Source organism: Cervus canadensis, chromosome 8 (assembly GCF_019320065.1).
Source record: "Cervus canadensis isolate Bull #8, Minnesota chromosome 8, ASM1932006v1, whole genome shotgun sequence".
Classification (NCBI taxonomy): domain Eukaryota; kingdom Metazoa; phylum Chordata; class Mammalia; order Artiodactyla; family Cervidae; genus Cervus; species Cervus canadensis.
In genome coordinates this window covers 85,616,397-85,633,158 of record NC_057393.1, presented here as the reverse complement: position 1 = coordinate 85,633,158, position 16,762 = coordinate 85,616,397, and the positions used below count along the sequence as shown (strand labels likewise).

Genomic DNA, 16,762 nt, shown 5'->3' with positions numbered 1-16,762 from the left:
ATTTAATCCTACAAACCCTGGAAAGTAGGTATAAAAATCATTAGCATTTTTTAAAAACCATTTAAGTAGAAATTTTATTGCATATCATTTACAGTTGTCATCTCTAACCCAGTGGTGCTATTTGAAGGGAGAGGTGGGCAAGTGTCAAATGCCATTTTAAGAATCTGATGAAAGTTACAGATCATCTCTGAAGGAAAATTCACATATGCAGAGACAATTTACCAGGCATATCAGACTGTTTGTGGACTTTTTAAAGCTCATCTCTAGACTCAGGTTAAGAACCTCTACTTTTTTTTCTTTTTGGCCATTCCGCATGCAGCCTTCAAAGATTTTAGTTCCCCAACTAGGGATTGAACCCTGCAGTGGAAGCTCAGAGTCTTAACCACTGGACTGCCAGGGGAGTCCCGAGAACTTCTACTTTAAACAATGATAAACACAAGGAACGCACTTCTATTTCTAAGATGAAAGAGAAAACTAAGGCTCAGACAGGCAAAGTGAATAATCAACCTGAAGCCTCACAGCTAGTAAGGGGCAAAATCCTGATTGGCAACCAGCTGGTTAAGCTCTGAATCTTCAGCCTAGGCCACTCAGGACCAGGGTGAAGGGTTAAATTCCTAACACTCGAGAATGAATATGTTTATCAAGTCTGTTGGATGTTCTCTCTTATGTAAGAAAAATAGCGCTAAGCGAAACAGTTCTAAGACTGGCAAAAAAAAAAAAAAAAAGTGAGCTTCCAGTGCCCTCTGGGCACACCAGACCTGGAGAATAAAGGCAGGAGGAAGTGGGAGGAGTCAAGTGCCTCTTTCTCCTAATTGTTCAGAAGCTGAGTCTCATGAATGCCTCCTCTTCACACACATTTGCGTAGCACCTTGCTTGGACCACGAAACACTCCAGATGTGCAGTAGAAACTTCCTCCTTCATCCCCAGTGGGGCCACCCAAGGAAAGCATCACCACCAGGAAATTTTGGGATACATGTGGCCAAGGCTGGGTCTTAAAGGACCAGCATTCTATGCGGAAAATTTTACAAGTCCAGCTGTTTCTACAAGCTGGGGAGACAAGAAGGAACTCTATCCAATGACATACTTCCTTCTTGAGAATTAATTAGTTTTCCATCAAAAATACACTTGGCCTAGGGGTTGGCCGACCTCTCATTTGCAACGCTGGCCTGGGGATTTTACGTCAGGCTGTTGGTCCTGACCTAACACTTTTTTATTTCCTCAGCTGCTTTCATCCCAAAGTACAGCCACTTCCAGAAAGACTGGCAGCATCCCAAGAACAAAGTCATAAGTTTCTAAGATTCTCTGGTGAATCAAGCACGCAAATGTTCTCAGACCATCTCCGTGACCACGGTTTCCGTTATTCCCTGGAATACTCCAGTTCCTGGAACCTTGAGCTTCGAGACATCAGACCTCCTCCTCCTAAAATCAATTCCAAGTTGGCCTCCTCCCACATCCTTTATGACCAGATCTATGTGTGGAAAGAAAGTGTGTTAGTCACTCAGCCGTGTCTGACTCTTTACGACCCCATGGACTGGCCAGGCTCCTCTCTCTGTCCATGGAATTCTCCAGGCAAGAATACTGGAGTGAGTTGCCATTCCCTCCTCCAGGGGATCTTCCTGAATCAGGAATGGAACCTGGGTCTCCTGCACAGCTGACAGATTCTTTACGGTTTGAGCAACCAGGGGAGCCCAAGTTATAATAGAAAACCAAGACTATAACCTGGATAAATGAAGCCCAAGATACTGGAAGGCTGAGATCTTAAAGGAATTCTTGGGGGTGTTTTTTGCTTCTCCCTCAAATGATTCATGTGACTGCCATGATTCTCCGTTTCTCCCTTGTATAGGCGCAGGCTGGGCTGCTGAGAGGTATTTCATGCCCCATCTCCTCAGAATTCCTCACAGACCCCTGAGCCCCATGAAGGAAATTCCAGGAACAGGAGAAAAGGCATTTATCCTGCCTTCTGTGTTCCACAACTTCCCTCCCCTTCCCCGCTGTGTGGGGACTGCCCCTCCCTTGTTCAATCTCTGAGTTTTCCCTTCCTGCAAAATCAACTTTTCCTTGGCCACATCCCTCGGTTGGAAACTACCTGTTGCTTCCCTGAGCCAAGGAAAAAAGCCTTCCTCAATCCTTCCTCTGGGACATCCACGAAGCCTGCTGTGTCTGGTGGCCCTGGAGCTTGTCAGAGATGGTCCATGGAATTTCTCCTTACCATGCTGCTGGGAATCTTGATCCTTTGAAGAGATTGCTCTCCACCCACAGGCTATTGCTACCAGGGGGCTTCCTGAGGAAACTGAAGCTCAGAGTTTAAGTGGCTCACCAGGGTCACTCAGGCAATGTGGTGGAAAATCCAGCCTCATGCCATAATGTCTCTCGGGCAGGGTTGGTCCTCATTTTAATCCACCATCATATATGGCAGAGCTCGACTTCTACCTGAAGCCTTTGATGGCCCCCAGAGTTCCTCTCAAAGTCCCCCTACTCCTGATTCCTGACTCCATCTCTTCTTTCATTTTGTCAGTGGTTCCTTCTCTTCCCACAGTATTCTTTCTATATTGAAATCATTCAACAGTTGCTAAGACTCACTGAGTCTTAGTGTATCACAGCCAGGCAAAGCTCTATGAAGGCTTGTTTCTGCCTCCCAGTATCCCCTTTGCCCTTCCAGCCCCTTCACGTCTCCCCCATGCATCCAAGTAGGCTTAGGGCCCCCCGAACTGAGTACAGAAGCCACTCACTACAAGTGGCCATTGAGCATTGAAACACAGCTGGTCCCAAGTGAGATGGGCTGAAAATGCAAAAACCACACCACATACCAAAGCTTAGCATGAAAAACAAGACTGTAAAAACTCTCTTGGTAATAAGTTTTATAATGATTACTTGTGAAAATGACAACATTTGAGCATATAGGGTTCAATGAAACATATAACTAAAATGAATGTCACCAAATCACTTTGGCATTTTCTTTACAGGTGGCTACTAGGAAATTTGAAATGATGTATATGGTTTGTATTATATTTCTATTGGACAGAGATGCTTTAGAAAAAGGGTATTTTTAGTCCAGGAGAAGCAGGGAATCATTCTTCATTCACCAAAAATTCATTAAGCACACATTCATTAAGCACATGAAGAATAAAGGCTAACTGTGCTTATGAGTATTGGGAGAGGTACACATTTAATAGGACAGGTTCCCGCTCACCCAGGGGTCATGGTGTCAGGGAACTATAAGCTCCTACAAATCTCTGGGTTCCAAAACAGAGCCAAAGGATGGCTTTATTGAAGGCCAAAGCACACATGTTCAGGATATATAGGAAGAGGCAGGAAGGGACTCAGCTTTCTCACAGAGGAGGATGAATCTTTAGGAGATTAGATTGGTTCTTTAAAGAAAACCAAAATAACTAGCTTTGTTAATGTAATGAAAACAAGTACATTTTCCAAAACAAAAACTTGTATTGAAAAGACTTGCATTATTTTACATTTTTTCCCCAAACTTCTTCAATTTCTAGTGTGATAAAGGTCAGCTTGCATCTCACATCTATTTCTTTTTTTTTTTTTAGTTTGGACTTGGACAACAAATTTATGGTTTCCAAACAGGATATGTGGTAGTTGCTGTTGTTATCTAGTCACTCAGTCATATCCAACTCCTTGTTACGCCATGGACTGCACCCACCAGGTTCTGTCCATGGAATTCTCCAGGCAAGAATACTGGAGTTGGTTGCCATTTCCTTCTCCAGGGGATATTCCCAAGCCAGAGATCGAACCTGCATCCCCATGTTGGCAGGCAGATTCTTTACTACTGAGCCACGGGGTGGTGTTAGGGGGAAGGAAGGAGGGGGTAAATTAGGAGTTTGAGACTAGCATATACAAACTACTTTATATAAAATAGATAAGCAACAGGGACCTGCTGATTAGCACAGGGAAATCTATTCAGTTTCTGTAATAACCTACTTGGGAAAAGAATCTGAAAAAGATATATATATATATATACATACACAGATCTGAGTCACTTTGCTGGACTCCTGAGCTAACACAACATTGTAAACCAACCATACTCCAATATAAAATAAAAAATTAAATTTGGAAACAACAAAATAACTAGCTTTTAAAAAAGAGATACTGGTTTTCTTTCAGATTACTGCTTGAGCATCCATGTGCCAGGGCTGATGGGGCAGCTTTACCATGTCAAGGACCCAGGCACCTTCCATGTTGTTGCTCTGCTGGGATATGGAGTCCTAACACCAAGTTCACATTCCTGACAACAAGAAGGGTGGGAAGGAGCCAGTTCCGTGGTCACATCAAGCTTCAGGAAGTCTGGGAAGTGTTGCATGCTTCACCGCGTGCCCAGTTCAACTCCAGAGACTCTGAGACCACCAGAATCATAGGAGAACGGATACTGGGGGATAGCTTGCATTCTCTGAAATAGAGGGATTATCTGAGCAGCACTTGGCAGATGGGTAGAACTGAGAGGTGGAGAAGGGAGATGCTAGGCTGACAGAACAGTGTTAACCAAGACACCACAGTGTGAAGGCTGCTGACAAGTTTCAGGGGTGCTTGAGTGAGACATGAAGGCAGTTCTGAGTCCTGGGATGGAGAATCAGAGCCCTCTTCTGTGTCCTCTCCACAGCCAGAAGCACTATTTAGTTTCCCAAGTTAATTTTCTAGAGAAGCTAGGTGTTCTTATAAAAACTCCAGGAGTATCCTTCATCCGGATGGGGAGCAAAGCAGAAGTAGGGAGCCACAGAGCCACAGACCTTGTTGAGCCTGGGAGGCAAGGGCCCCATGGGACACATAGGACTGGCAGAAGGACCTCAACTGTAAGCACCAGCTTCCCAATTAGGAAAAGCCTGGATGGGCATAAAGGTCATGGATTCCTAGGTCGCTGGCTCCCTGAGCTTGGTGAAGTCAGATCCTGAGTCTCCCTAATAAACCTGACATTGATCATTTGCACAGGTATTTCACGTACCTCCCATATGTTTTGGTTTATGTGACTGTGTCCTCTCACCTGGATATGACGTCCATAAGGGCAAGTGCAGTATTTCTAGCACATAGAACATATAAGGTACTCAACAAATATTTGTTAGGTGAATGAATGAACAAATGAATTGATGAATGAACACATGAATGAATGAATGAATGGTCATCACCTACACTAAAGCAATTCTGTAACAACCAAGAAGATATCTGAGAATGTGATGCTCTCCTGACAACTTGCTGCAAAAAGCAAGGGAGGGGACTTCCCTGGTGGTCCAGTAGTTAAGACTCCACACTCGCAATGCAGGCGGTCCAGGTTCAGTGCCTGGTCAGGGAACTAGATCCCACATTCTGCAACTAAGATCTGGTGCAGCCAAATAAAGAAATCAATGTTTTTAAAAAAGAAGCGAGAGAGATCACGGTAATCATAATTGTTGCTTGCTAACTTAGCGTTAGTCTGTGTTTTTCTTGGTCATTTCAGCAGCCCTCTGAGAAAGGCATTCTTTCCATTGACAAAACACAGACTCAGCAAAACCCAGGGTGAAGGATACACAGCTAGGATTCACACTTAGATCCTCCTCAGCTGCTGTTCTTTCTACCCGTTTCCTTCCTGATATATCATCTTGGAGACTCTGGACTGATTTGTCAACTTGTGACAAACCCACCTGAGAAGCCCCAGCTGATGTGGTCTTCCATAGAACCTCCTAAGGAAAAGAGCTGACCTTGACCAAGACTGCCCTAGGTGCCAGGCACATACATACCATAAATGCTTTCTACACATCATCTCCTTTCACCTTCAAATAATACCCTGAAGTCGGGACTATTATTTAGTTCCATTTGGGGAGTTAGTAGATTTCTGAAACTGCCTTTGCTTTTTCTCTGGGAGCCAAGTCACTGAACCACTGAACAGGAATGGAGTAATCCTGGTATTTGGAGCTAGTGAGTGACTGTGCCAAAGTATGTTTGAGCAGCTGGAAAAAAGTGCTAGTAGGATCACATGCCCCAGCCAAGGAAAAGCTCTTGTGGTTGGTAAATAACGCAGGATCTTCACAGAGGTTTCCAGACTGAGAGGGAGATTTAATTTCACCTTATGCATTTTGCTTATCTGAAAAAAAAACCAGCACAGAGTGCTCCAATCACAGCATCATGGCATACATGTTATACTGACATCTGGAACTATTTAGTAACACTACAAACAAACAGTTAAGGAGTTTGCCCAGATCATCAAATACAGATTTGACTCTAACCCAGATTCCCAGCAGCACCCATCAAGAGTGAACAAATGTGAAGTTCCTTCCCAACCTGATCCTCTTCTGTAGCAGAAACAAACATGGTTGTTTCTGGTACCCAGGCCTGGAAGAGACTGGAGGATCCTGATCTCTGGTATACTGTCCACTGGCAGGCTCAGTGGAATTCAGCAGAAACCAGGCCACAGGACTGGATGAGACAGGACAGCGGTCCAGACACGCTGGCAGAGGTTCAGGCCAGGGTTCAAGGGCAAATGGTGGACGGAGGTGGTGAAGGTCAGCAGAGGTCAGGACTGAGTGGGCATTACTGGGCACTAGGCTTGAGGACTCAGTACCAAGCCATGAACGGACCCAGCAGAAGCTTAGGCGCTGGCAGGTCAGAAGCAGACCAGAGACACAGCCAGACATAGTCAGGACATGGGCTAGAAACAGCAGTGTTAGCGTCAGGGTGCTTCTCCCTCACACATGCCGATGGCATGGGACTGGGCAGACCCACCAATTCAGGTTTCTGGTGGGGTTTATTCCAAGCACTGTTTTGCCCCCCTCACCAGTTCACCTGCTGTGCCTTTCCTGTTATTTCCACAGTGAGTGGGGATTTCAGAGTCTTTAGAACACTCCTGTTGTCCCAGGATTGCCAAACTGTTCCACCAAACAACACGCCCATGCAAATGAAGTACAAAGCCTGCTCTTCCTCCAGTCTGCCAGTCCTCAGCCCCACCCTAAGGCAGCCTTCACTGGCACTTGCTCTTCATTTTCGTAGAAAACATGTTGGGATCTCCAGATATATACCTGAGCATGTCCATTAACCACAAAACTAAACTCATACTCTTCCCCAGACTTACTTTTCCCCCCTCACTGTGATGAGCATCATTGTCCATTTAAAACTAGAAACCCAGGGGCCACCCTAGACTCTTTCCTCCTTTTCCCCTCTATCCAAACAAATACCAGGTCCAGTGATTTCTTTTTTAATTCTAAAAACTTCTCGGGCCATGCCTTCCTACCTATCCTCCTCTCCCATCTCTCAAGTAATCGTTACAAAGCCTCCGAGTTGGATTTCTGCCCTCTAAAGCTTCCAGAACAATCTTCCTAAAATGCGGATTAGCTCGTCAGCTGCTTCTCCTTGGAAGCCTTTGTTGACTTCCCGTGAGTAATGGATGATCTTCTTTCCTCACCAGAAATTCAGGGCCCTGAAAACATATACCCCACCTCCCCCAGCCTCTCCCCCGCTCCCACCTCCTGGCTTTAATCTCAGATCAAAGGGATCTAACCAAGGTCTGTGAATGGGTTGTAAAGTCCATGAACTACTGAGATCATAGGCAAAATGTCAGCCATATGTATGCTTTCTAGAGGGACTTGCAATCATTCTCAAATGGTCCTCAGTGTCCATGACTCAAACATGAGTTAGGAACGATTGCCCCTCCCTTGGCATTCTTTCATACACCAGACCATACTCACCTCACACCTGGCTTCTCAGAAGTGTTCAAACACATGTGACCAGGACCTATAGTAAGAAACATGATATTTCTATGTAAAACAGAACCAAAATTTTACTAAAAATATACTTACTTGTACTATGTCATAGACACACTAATCCTTGCTGTTTGAGTTATTTCCTTTTTTATTTTTATTTTTTTAATGCTGATTGTGATCCCTTAAACTCATTTTACAGCCCATCCACCAAAGGATTTCAAACTATAGCCTGAAACTTACGTCTTGAGGCTGTGCCATCTTTGTGGCTCTCTATCATTTTTTTGGTCTCAATTCCCAACTGTCTGGTAAGTTCCTTGAGGGCAGGGATTGTGACATGTGCGTTTTCAATATTGCCCACAGCATGGAGTCGGCACCATAGAGATGTAAGAAAACAGCTGGAAGACATATGGGAAGAAGCAAAGGACTACTTGGTATAAAAGTATATCCTTTGAGGATGCCACAATCATTATTTGGTGGAGGAGAATTTTCTGTTGCATTTGGGGGAAGGGCGGGGTCTCTGCAGTGCTGCTTTAGTGGAAACTCTATGCTTAAGTCTGTCCCCTAGAATGGGAGATGCAGGAACTTGTGCAGGAGAAAATGCGCCGGCCCATGCAAAGCTCAGCAGAACAATAAACCCGAAACTCTTTGATGTCTCTCTCCCCCGGGACATAGGGGAAAAAAATGAATTACTGGACTTGCCTGGTGGTCCAGTGGTTAAGAATCCATCCGCCACAGCAGGGGACACGGGTTTCATCCTTGGTCCAGGGAAGATTCCTCATGCCTCAGGGCAACTAAGCCCCAGCACCACAACTACTGAAGCCCATGCACCCTAGAGCCTGTGCTCAGAAATAAGAGAAACTACTGCAATAAGAAGCCGGTGCACGCAACTAGAAACTAGTTCCCCGCTCTCCACGACTAGAGTAAGCCTGCGCGCAGCAACAAACACTCAGCGAAGACAAAAATGAATAAATAAAAAGATTTTTTAAAATGAATTACTAACGGAGTAAATATCTGCTTTGCAAAAGACACCAACAAAGTGAGGAAGTCACTTTTTTATTATTTAAATCTCTCAATCAGTCTTTCCGAATTTGTTGTTTTCTGCTACATTAGCACTGGGCCAGGGAGAGGATTTTAAATCCAAGGTGCCTGCACTCCCGGGCTTGATAAACCAGCAGATATATGGAAAACAACAGATTGAAAGGATCAAAGAGTTAAATGGTTGGTGTGGAAAAGTTCAGGAGGGCAGATCTCACACTTGAAGAAGGTAAATTCTTCATTCTAACCCACAGTGAAAGCGCTGGTATTGTCTCGGTGTAAACATTAATATCACAGGAAACCAAGGGCCAGATAAGCTGGAGGACCTTTGTCAAACCACGGAGGCCGCTGCTAATGGCAAAAGTCTGCCCGGACGGTCGTTAGTGGAGGGAGGGGCCTGTCCGTGTGAGACATTGCTCTAAGGCACAGCCCGGGCAGCCCCCACCGTGAGAAAGCCTTCGCTCGCAGGCACAGATGCCCCTGGGCAGCCTTAAAGCGCTGGGCTGCCTCCCTGCTTGAGTGTCCCACCCCCAAACCCCATCACATGCAGACCTGGAGGCAAATTCCTCAATGGCTACAACCTTCTTGACCTCGGCTCCAAAGTGAGAAGTCAGTCATTATGTCCTCAAAGGATGTCTTGAGATGGTTTCCATTCAGGACCTATCACGTAGTACACACTCAATAAATGCAGGCCTCCCTGTTTTGAGCTTCTGTTTACTCCCTTGATTGACACATACACATTCCTGCATTTGCCCCTCTGACCTGCCAAATAGCATAAGGGCTTAGAGCGACAATGACGAAGCTAAATAGATGAACCCTAGCCCTGTGATGCCCAGTGGTGGTGGGTTAGTCACTAAGTCGTGTCCAACTCTTTGCAACCCCAAGGACTGTAGCCCGCCAGGCTCCTCTGTCCATGGGATTTCCAGGCAAGAGTGCTGGAGGGGGTTGCCATTTCCTTCTCCAACAATGGGACAATCCCCGTTCAGGTCAGATCCCACAGACTGGAAGCAACGGCTATAATAGGATAGTCCAGGTCCCAGCATGGAGGACGTGGGGAAACTGACCTGGATATTCACCAGCATGCTCAAGCGCCATGTGGCTAAAACAAGCACACACTGCCTTTCCCTTACCAGAGGCACTTGCTTCTCCCTCCCCTCCCCCTCCCCACCCATAAGGACTGCTGGAGTCAGGGTGTTTCACCCGCTGAACACCCCCTGATTCACACGCCACCCGCTGTACTGTTCAGGAGCCAATTTGCTTTCTACCTTCTGCCTCCCAAGGCATGAGAACAGGAGGAAATGATCAGCCGGGCACACTTTAATGAAACAAAATAAACTCAGCTACAAGTTGTTACGAAACTGCTCTCCGGGGAGCAGTTTCCCTGCCTCTGACACAATCCCAGGAGAATCATGTTTTTAAAAGGAGATTTAAAATTCCCACCCTACAGTAAACGGGCTCTTTCTATCATACTGCAGCAAAAACGGCCAGTAAGCCCGCCATGAGAAACCATGGCTCCGATGTACAAACACACACAACCCTCCTCTCTTCTCCCTTGGGCTTTGAGTGGCTTTTGTTTGTTGTTGTTTCATGGGGGGTGTTCCCAATGCATTTAAGGACAGCCTACTCTCTGAATTTTTGTCATTTGCATCATGGACGGCCTCATGCCATTCAACGCAAGCAATCCAATCACGACACACAGCCTCCAGCTTGCCCCACTCCTAGGAGAAGCTGATGATGAGCAACCTCACTGTCCTGGCAGAGATGGGGCCTGGGCCCTCTGCCCCCTGCCCATCTTGCATGTTGTTATTGTTTTTCAGTTGCTCAGTTGTGTCCAACTCTTTGCAACCCCATTTGCTGCAGCACGCCAGGCCTCCCTGTCTTTTACTGTCTCCCAGTGAAAACCAAGACACGCGGCCTTCCCCCAAACACAACTGTGGGGGAGACGGCTGGGAGCCTGACACAACCACTCCTTTCTCCTCCATGGCAGCAGCATTTTAACCCAGGCAGGAGGCTTCCCAGGATAAAGATCACACTGCACCTCCCTTGCCACCCATGTGGCCCACGCAAGTGCCAGGTAGTGGGGTATAAGTGGAGGTGTCCCACGGCTGCACCTGTGGTTTCTTCTTTGTTTTGTCATTCTTCCTGTAGCCTGAAAGTAGGTAATAGTCATTAGGGACAAGAAAGAAGGCCACGTCCTGGGGAGGGTGAAGCAGGAAGTCAGGGGAGCCTGGGACCCCAAGGATGCCTTGGTCACTTCCCTCAGGATGCAGTTCATGTGAGAGAGCAATAAATGCCTATCGTGTTTAAGCCAACTGATATACTGATTTTCCAGGCCTTGAAATTGAATCCTGACCTAATCATAGCAATTCTGTTCCAGGACAGTCACCACTGGAAACAGTGGCAGATCCAATCCACTACAGCCCACCAACTAAGCCATTGTTCATAGTGAGACCCAAACCCTACAAGTCAGGCTTCCCAGGTAGCTCAGCAGTAAAGAATCTGCCTGCTATGCAGGAGACCTGGGTTCGATCCTTGGGTCAGAAGATACCCTGGAGAAGGAAATGGCAGCCCACTCCAGTAATCTCAAGTGGAGAATCCCATGGACAGAAGAACCTGGCAGGCTACAGTCCATAGGGTCACAAAAGTGTCGGACACGATTTAGTGACTAAACAACAACAAACAACCACACAAGTCATAATTTGGGCAGTCTGAATTCCAGAAAAGCAGTTCGTCCAGTTCATCTGTCGTGATGAACCAGTTCATCCCTTCATCTGTCCAGCTATTTTGTGAGTCAAGAATCTGCCAGGTCCTGAGCTGGCTCCTGGAGATGGACCTGTAAATAGGATGGACTGGGTTCTGTCCTCCCAGGGAGGTCTCCCATCTCACAAGGAAAGAAGCTAAGATTAGGGGACACAACAAGGAGGTAAATGCGTAAAGGGTAGTGTGGGTGTGAAACGGCATAGGGTAAGGACCTAACCTGGTAAGCGGGCTGACACTGAAGGACAGCTGGCGAGTACGCTCACCTGCCTTACATTTACCAGATGCTCTTTTACAGGAGGAGAGAGAAGTTTGTGGGGACGAAAGGTGGCTGGGCAGGTGGATAGAGAATGTGTGCAAAATAGAATGTGCGCAAAAGCCAGGTGGTAGACATGGAGCAGGGCTTCCCTGGTGGCTCAGTCAGTAAAGAACCTGCCTGCAATGCAGGAGACCTGGGTGTGACCCCTGGGTCAGAAGATCACCTGGAGGAGGGCATGACAACCTACTTCAGTATTCTTGCCTGGAGAATTCCATGGACAGAGGAAGGAGCTTGGCGGTCTATAGACCATAAAGTCGCACAGAGTCAGACACAACTAAAGTGACTTAGCATACACACATGCAGGCAGACATGGAGTAGCTGCCCCGGTGCCTGGAGGGCTCACAGAGGCTCCTGAGGTCTCGCACATGGCCACCTTCAAGCCCTGAGTGACAGCGAAGTCTCCTTTTGGCTTCCCTAAGTCTGGACCAGGCACGGGTGTGGCTCTGTGTGGAGGCACCAGCTTCTCCTGCAGGTGCAGTGGGGACAGACACTTCATCCTTGTTCCCCCTGCTCAGCATCTCCTTCCCTCCCCAGCTCCCTGCCCTGTTCACCCACAGAGACCTCATGCCCCAAAACCCATCAGAGGACAGCGTCCATCCACGTGGTCCCAGCTCCCCTGAGTGGCCTCAAGATAGCACCTTCTTCTGATCCCCCCAAATGCCCTCTTCCAGAGTTGTACCTCCCGGCTTCTCCCACGATGCTGCCATAAACAAAACCTGTGATAAATCTCTTATTCTTTTGTACCTTTGGTCATGCTGCTTCCCTTTTCAGATCCTAACTAGCTAAATATTAAGGCTGTGCAGTTAAATGATTCTGGACAGGATCATGTATATGGGGGAAAGGTGGATGTTATGACAACATAATGGGGACAACGGTAAGATGTGAATATGGACTTCATTTTAGATCTTAGTAGTGAAACTCAACATATTGTGGTTACATTAAAAAAAAAATCCTTCTTAGGAGTTACGGATTCTTGAATAACCCCTTTGTCTGCAACTTAATCCCAAATAGCTCAGCAAAATTTACAAATAGCATGTATTCATTGAAAGAGAGGACATACAATGTGAACTTGTAAATCAGTGCAAAAGGCATACAGGTACTCCTTGTAGTATTCTCACAACTTTTTAACATCGAAGTAGAGTTGATTTACAAATTATGTAGTTTCAGTGATATAGCAAAGTGATTCAGTATGTGTGTGTGTATATATACGTATATATATACATGCTGCTACTGCTGCTGCTAAGTCGCTTCAGTCGTGTCTGACTCTGTGCGACCCCATAGACGGCAGCCTACCAGGCTCCCCCATCCCTGGGATTCTCCAGGCAAGAACACTGGAGTGGGTTGCCATTTCCTTCTCCAATACATGAAAGTGAAAAGTGAAAGTGAAGTCGCTCTTAGTGACCCCATGGACTGCAGCCTACCAGGTTCCTCCATCCGTGGGATTTTCCAGGCAAGAGTACTGGAATGGGTTGCCATTGCCCTTCTCCATATATATACATACATATATATATATATATATATATGTATATATATATATATACACTTTTTCAGGTTCTTTTCCTTTATAGGTTATTACAAAATATTGAGTGTAGTTTCTTGTGCTATACAATAGGTCACTGTTGTTTATCTATTTTATGTATAGCAGTGTGTATATGTCAATCTCAAAATCCTAGTTTCTCTCCCTCCTCCTCTTCCCCTTTGGCAACCGTAAATTTGTTTTCTGTGTCTCTGAGTCTGTTTCTGTTTGGTAAATCAGTTATTTGTATCATTTTTTTTTAGAATCCACATGTAAGTGACTCATATGATATTTGTCTTCCTTTGTCTGATTTACTTCACTTCACACGATAACCTTGCAACTTTTCTGAGGGATGAATTTTTTTCAAAACACAAAGTAAAGAAAAATATTTTAAAAGTTTAAAAAAAAAAGAAAGAAAGAAGCCCAGAGGCAAGCAGAAAGGAAAAGAATTTGGAACTCCTGAAACATCAGCAAGGAGGGAGGTGTCCACTCTGGGAAGCCCCTGAGAGTCGGGTGACAGGGTCTCAAGGTTACTTGGGGCTCCTGGCCCCAGCCTCCCCACACAGTGACAGCCACCTCCCCAAATGTGTTTGCCCTGCTATTTATAGAGGGATCGCTTCCCTACATAAAGGCCTGAAATAGAAATGTTGAAAGAGCAGCTGGTGCCTCACGGGAGCCTCATAAAACGTCTGTTTCCAAACAGTCCCGCTTCTCCCTGTCATAAATATCCTGTAGTTCTCGCTCCCTTTTTCTTTGTCAGCAGGCGTATTTGCATAAAAATGGGACTCGGTTTATTAAGAATTTATCTCTCCCTGCTGTTTACTGCCTGCCTGAGATTCACAGGTGCCATGTGACGTGGCCTGTGATGGGCACACCAGCCTTCACCCAGAGGTGAGGCATACACAACCAACAGACACAGTGAAGACTGAAAGAAGGGTCTACTCTCTTGGGTTCTGCTTTTCTGCTTCAGTAAGTGAAGTCGCCCGTTCAGGTCCAGCTCTTTGCAACCCCATGGACTGTAGCCTGCCAGGCTCCTCTGTCCATGGGATTCTCCAGGCAAGAATACTGGAGTGGGTTGCCATTTCTTTCTCCAGGGGATCTTCCTGACCCAGCGATCAAACCTGGGTCTCCCACACTGCAGGCAGACTCTTTACCATCTGAGCCACCAGGGAAGACCTAACATAAAAGCTGACAGACAGGCATACTAGGCTCGGTGGGGTCTTGAGAGGGCAGCCCTCATCAGTATGCGCAGATGCCTGAGATGGCCTGTAGGATCCATTTGCCCCCAGACTTCTTGGTCCCTTTTTCCTTCAGGTTTGTCACTGAATGATGTCTTATTCAGTGTGAGCTGTCATAACAAAGTACCACAGACCAGGTGGCTTAAACACAGTTATTTCTCACAGTTCCAAAGCTGGAAGTCCAAGATCAGGTTCCTGCTGAGGGCTCAATTCCTGGCTTGCAGATGGCCACCTTCCCACTGTGTCCCACATGGGGAGACTGCAAGTGAAAGAGAGACAGGAAGAGCTCTCTCTGATGTCTCCTCTCCAGGGACACTAATCCTATAGGATCAGGGCCCCACCCTTAATATCTCCATAAAATCCCTGTCTCTAGATAGTCACATCAGGAGTTGGAGCTTCAACATACAAATTTGAAAGTATACAATTCAGCCCGTAAGAGAAGAGAAGACTGTTGTCCCTAAGGTTTCCCAAACCCTTCTTTTGGTGACAAATTAAGACTCCGCAACCTCTAATGTTGTGTGATGATAAACAAATGATACATTTTTAATCATAGCATAGGTAGTAGGTCCCTGTATAGACATCAAAGTAAATAATTACTTATTTTTGTTTTGTGAAATAGTATCCACATGACCTTGGAAAAATCTCTTTCACCTACAACGTCTTAGTTTATAAAAAGAGGACAATGATATTTATGTCACGGATATATAGTAAGATGTTTTTAACTGTTGAATGCAATGTTTTAAGCAGAAGTTTCTTTTAATCTTTTAAATTTATTTATTTACTTATTTATTTGTGGCTGTGCTGGGTCTTCATCGAGGCACGTGGGCTTCTCACTGCAGTGATTTCCTTGTGGAGCATAGGTTCCAGGTGCACGGGCTTCAGTAGTTGCAGCTGGAACGCTCAGTAGTCGTGGTACATGGGCTTTGTTGCCCCAAAGCATGTGGGATCTTCCCGGACCAGGGATGGAACCCATGTCCAGTGCATTGGCAGGCAGATTCTTAACCACTGGACCACCAGTGTGTGTCATTCAGTCGTGTCCGACTCTTTGTGACTCCATGGACTGTAGCCAGCCAGGTTCCTTTGTTTATGGATTTTTCCAGGCAAGAATACTAGAGCGGGTTGTCATTTCCTTCTCCAGGGTATCTTCCCAACCCAGGGATCAAACCTGAGTCTCCTGTACTGCAGATAGATTCTTTACTGTCTGGCCACCAGGGAAGCCCAGACCCCCAGGGAAGTCCATGAGCATGGGGTTTTTTGTTTGTTTTTCACTATGTACATCATTTGTATCGGTAAAGATAGTCTTTGATCAAGTAATAAAATGTGACATTTCTGGGGGAAAAAAAAGGAAGGCTCCCCCCTCTCAGCTGCCTCTGGCCCCTGACGACTGTCTCTGCCTGTCACCAGAAGTCTCCAGGGCCACCGGCCACTGTGGAGAGAGGGCCTGCCTCCCACCGAGGGGCCTGGGGGCTGACACCAGAGGCAGACAGGGCTCAAATGTCCACGTCACCAACTGTAGGCAGCAGGCAGGTGAGGACTTGGCTGTGATGAGTGCCAAGCCCCAGCCAGGTTCTATCCTTTCTGGACACAATGTGGGGAACGGACAGCCTCCTTGGGGGCGCCGAGAGTGCCGCCAGGTGACCCCCAGGCAGGGGACTCAACAGGGGACTCAAGTGCTCTTAAGGGTTTGCCCCAATCTCGAGAGTCCTCCCATGGAAATGCCATTCAGCTTTTTTTGTCCATTGTTGCATGCCTAACAATTGGGAATGTTTTCCTTGGAACCGGTTTGTAATCCCATCATGCTGTACTTCCTTTGTACTGAACAAGTGTTATTTAATGGGGCCGTTTTGATTGTTTTGGAGATAGGCGCATATTTGGAAAGAGGAGGGGTTTGTGTGAGTTGATTACATTGGCCAGCTTCCTTTATTTTTTCTGGGAAATCCTTCTTCCTGTGTGTATAGATGGTGAGTCTCACAGAACCTCACGACACAGCATGTGAGACCCTCACACAGCATGTGAGACCCTCACCGTGGGCAACTTGGCAGCGACCCGTCCAGGCCGGCAGCTCTGGGTCCTAGGAGGCCACCGAGGTGGGCAGGTGGGTGGGGGCTGAGTCAGTGGCGCCTTGTGAAGTCGTAAAGTCACACTCAGGTAAAGCCATCAGCCAGAGCTGACCAGGTTCTTTTGTGCCGGAGACGGGGCATATCGGATTCCAAGTCAG

The 16,762-nt window shown here is 46.5% G+C and overlaps 1 long non-coding RNA gene across 1 annotated transcript; it reads right to left on the bottom strand.

Annotated features, from left to right (window-relative positions):
• Nucleotides 1-5,668: 5,668 nt before the first annotated feature.
• On the bottom strand, nucleotides 5,669-8,068 carry LOC122446673. The gene is made up of 3 exons (XR_006270972.1): nucleotides 7,920-8,068; nucleotides 7,665-7,710; nucleotides 5,669-6,067 (listed from the first exon to the last, which is right to left on the bottom strand). It is a non-coding gene; the product is annotated as an uncharacterized LOC122446673 (long non-coding RNA).
• Nucleotides 8,069-16,762: the final 8,694 nt, after the last annotated feature.